The sequence below is a fragment of the Hypanus sabinus genome, chromosome 14 (assembly GCF_030144855.1).
Source record: "Hypanus sabinus isolate sHypSab1 chromosome 14, sHypSab1.hap1, whole genome shotgun sequence".
Lineage (NCBI taxonomy): Eukaryota > Metazoa > Chordata > Chondrichthyes > Myliobatiformes > Dasyatidae > Hypanus > Hypanus sabinus.
This window is the reverse complement of record NC_082719.1, coordinates 38,008,863-38,013,032: the sequence shown is the minus strand read 5'-3', so window position 1 is coordinate 38,013,032 and position 4,170 is coordinate 38,008,863.

The following is a 4,170-nucleotide window of genomic DNA, read 5'->3' as shown; positions in this document are numbered from 1 at the left end:
TAGATGTCAATGTTGTGTTAATTGTAGTCATTATAAATGTTGACACCCATTATAGAAGCTACTATAAACTTTTCATTGTACTTACACAGTCTGACTGCTTGGTGGCTCTATACTATGTTTATGAATTTATTCACAATCTGAAAAATTTCACAGCATTTTGATTTGCTTGTGATGTTTTGTAGCAATATATTCATTTTTAACATCATAATTGTTTTTTTTCTTTTGCTTTGAGTCAGTCTGTCAGCTCTTGATTTTTTCTCTATGTAATAAAGATATTGAGAATTTTATTTCCTCTGTTTAAAAGCAGACTTCACTATTCTGTAATTGACTCTGTTAGATATATTTGATGTCTATTTAATTGAGGGAAATAACAAAATCTACCCATGTTTAGTAGTAGTATTAGTAAAAATAAAAATAATTATCACCAAGAAGTAAGCCGGATAGGCAGGGTGGAAAAAACACACACACTCAGCTGAAGAAATGTAAATACATGAAGTTACAATGGATCTGCTGAAGAGGTTATATCTACAACAGTGAAATAAATCTTTGAAGGATATATTTTCATCAACGGAAGTAGATTTCAGTTCTCCACGTGAGTATATCCAATTCTGAAAAGAAGTACACGCCACTAAACTTAAATGAGAGCACAACCCAGAAAAATGAAGAAATTATCATTACAGAAGAAAAAATTAACCACTGAAAGACTATGACTGTCCATGGAATACATCCCCATGATCTGAGAAATTTAGGTGTAGTTATGGAAGCATTCAATGTCTGGTTCAGAGTTGGAGACCTCTTCCCTGAAATAGGTGGTTCCTTGTGGCAATACAGGATCAAGTAGTTAACACAAAAATAATCAAAAATACATAATAAAAGACCAATAAATTCAAGATGATAAATTTAGAAAATGTCAAGAAAACAAGAGTATAAATCCTAACATTACAGGATCCTGTAGCAGTTGAACTCATTCTGATCACTTACACGGGCTCATTCAAAAGGTAAACACCATCCACCAAAATTTTGTTTTAAAATACAAACTCAGAAAAGAAATCATATCCTACTATAAATACAAACCTGATCGAGTTTTAGAGTCAGAATACCACAGATTGTATTACAACTGATCCATTATTACATATAAAAGAATCCGTAATAACTATCCGGATATAATAATACAGGATAAACAAGCAAGTTCAGCTTACTTAATAGATATCGCCATTCCAAACACACATAACTTACAGAAATCAATAAGTGAGTAACGCTAGAAGCATGCTGAATTAAAAGAGGAATTGAAAGTCTATGGAACGTGAACAGGATATGTATTGTTTCAATAATGATATCTACAAATGGCATCATCCCAAAGGCACTATACAATAGTATTAAACACCTAGGTCTACACAGCAATATCAATCAGAAAGCCACAATGATGAACATCACTAGAATAGTCCAAAACTTCCTAGCAACTGAGAAAGGTGAGTTCTTGGCTGTGCCCATATTTCATGTTTTACCAGCTGAGAAAAATATTTAAATTTTTTATAATTTCAATAAATAAGTAAAAAATATAAGAACTGAAATGACGAATTAAAGGAAACATGATGTTCTTAGATTAACATTACCTAGTACAGAAGGAGGAAGAAGACGAATAACAAACAAAAACTTGACACAACAGTCCAATAAAACTTCTAAGGAAATACAGTATTTTCATCAACAAAAAGAACTTAGCACTCCACACAAGCATATGCAACTTTGAAAAGAACAGCCCAGCAAACTTAAGTGAAAGCACAACTTAGAAAATGAAGAAATTATCAGTATTGAAGAAAAAATTAACCAATGGAAGAGAGTCACACCCCACTATCAGGTGTGGGTAAGAATACCCAATGAGGGTCACCAGCTGGGAGAAAAAACACATGGTATGCCGCAACAGCACATTGGTGCAAGGGGTTTTATTTAGTGCCAGGTGAAAAAAATGTAAAAGCTGCCCAAAGGTTGTGAAGAAAAAAGTATTTACACATAGACAAATGAAAACGAACATGTACAAAAAATTACAAATATACAGAGGTTCTCTCCACAACACACTTTGCCGTTAACTTTCCAATCTAACTATTTACCAACCACCAAATCCAACCTAGGCCGGCTGGTGGCTTAATGGCACCAGCGCTGGACTTCAGGCCGGTTCCCATTAAGAGCTGGTGATCTCTTAAAAAAAACCTCACCCAATGGCAAACCACTACTGTAACTTGCCTAGTACCTGATATCCCAGTATGTCCGAGCAGCGTGGAAGGAAATCGTCCGCTACCTGGAAATAATTCTGGGTGTGACATAACTACCTAAATCCAAACTCTCAGCAAAGCCAAACTGAGGGTTTCAATTTGCCTGCGTAGGGTGTGGTGTGTCTGCTCCCACAAAACCCAGGCATTATTTTAGGACACCCCAAACTGTCTCTCGGGTCTTTTGGGGCTGTTCTACTGCCTATGAACTGATGTAATGGTGTAAGTGATAATAAATGGAACTGTTTGGAATGCCTGTGTCTAGAATCTTTATTTTTATGAGTTTTAAACCAGTAGAGCACGTTAACTGAAGGGATTGTTTTGATTAGCCAAGATAGTGATTGTTTTACTGTTGGGGTATGTAAGTGGTGAATTCCCAAGAACTGCAGAATGGGAGGGCAAAGTGTGTGAACTACTGGGGAAACTAGACCAGGAACAGAATGAGGAGGAGTGACAAACCAGCCAAGGGGCAAGGTTAGTGGAGGAATTCGCAATGCCAACCTGTTCTGTCTTAAAGAGCATGACCCTCCATGGAAGACAACTCCATAATCTGAGAAGATTTGATGCGGACAAGGAAACATCAAATGCCTGGCTCAGAGTTGGAGACCACTTCCCAGAAACAGCAGGATACATTGTGGCAGTACAGGACCAGGTTGCCTCTGGTTTGCTCGTTTTGTAGTCAATAATCAGCTTTTTGTTTTTGCTGACATTGTGGAGGATTGATGTGGCACCATTCAGCCAGATTTTCAATTTCCCTCCTATATGCTGATTCATCACCATCCTTGATTCTGCCAACAACAGTGGCGTCATCAGCAAACTTCAGAGCTGTATGGTATGGCAACAGAGCTGTACTTAGCCTCAGAGTCATAAGTATAACACAAATGAAGCAGGAAGCTAAGAACACAGTTTGTGGTGCGCCCATGCTGGTGAAGGTTGTGGAGGAGATATTAATAGGGGTCTGCCTGTGAAGAAATTGAGGATCCAGTTGCATAAGTTGGTATTGAGGCCTAGGTCTTGGAGCTTATTGATTAGATTTGAGGGATTGATAGTGTTGAGAGCATCCTAATTAATGGACCTTCACTCTCCCAATGTTGCAGGGTTGAGTGAAGAGCCAGTGAAATGGCATCTGCTGTTGATTTGTGACAATAGACAATTGGAGTGGGTCCAGGTGACTCCTCAGGCAGGAGCTGCTGTTGACTTGTGATGGTAGGCAATTGAAGTGGGCCAAGTCACTCCTCCGGCAGGAGTTCAGTAGTTCAATGGTCCCATTTAATATCAGAGAATGTATACAATTAATTTGCTGTTATTCATCACAAACCTCTCAAAGCATTCATCACAGTGGATGTAGTTGCTACCGGATGATAGTTATTGAGGTAGATTAATACATTCTTCTTGGCAATTCTGCGCTGTACAGGGCCCTGGTGAGACCCCACCTGGAGTATTGTGTGCAGTTTTGGTCTCCGAATTTGAGGAAGGACATTCCTGCTATTGAGGGAGTGCAGTGTAGGTTCACAAGGTTAATTCCCGGAATGGCAGGACTGTCATATGTTGAAAGATTGGAGCGACTGGGCTTGTATACACTGGAATTTAGAAGGGTGAGAGGGCATCTGATTGAAACATATAAGATTATTAAGGGATTGGACACACTGGAGGCAGGAAGCATGTTCCCGCTGATGGGTGAGTCCAGAACTAGAGGCCACAGTTTAAGAATAAGGGGTAAGCCATTTAGAACAGAGATGAGGAAAAACTTTTTCACCCAGAGAGTGGTGGATATGTGAAATGCTCTGCCCCAGAAGGCAGTGGAGGCCAAGTCTCTGGATGCATTCAAGAGAGAGTTAGATAGAGCTCTTACAGAAAGCGGGGTCAAGGGATATGGGGAGAGGGCAGGAACGGGGTACTGATTGTG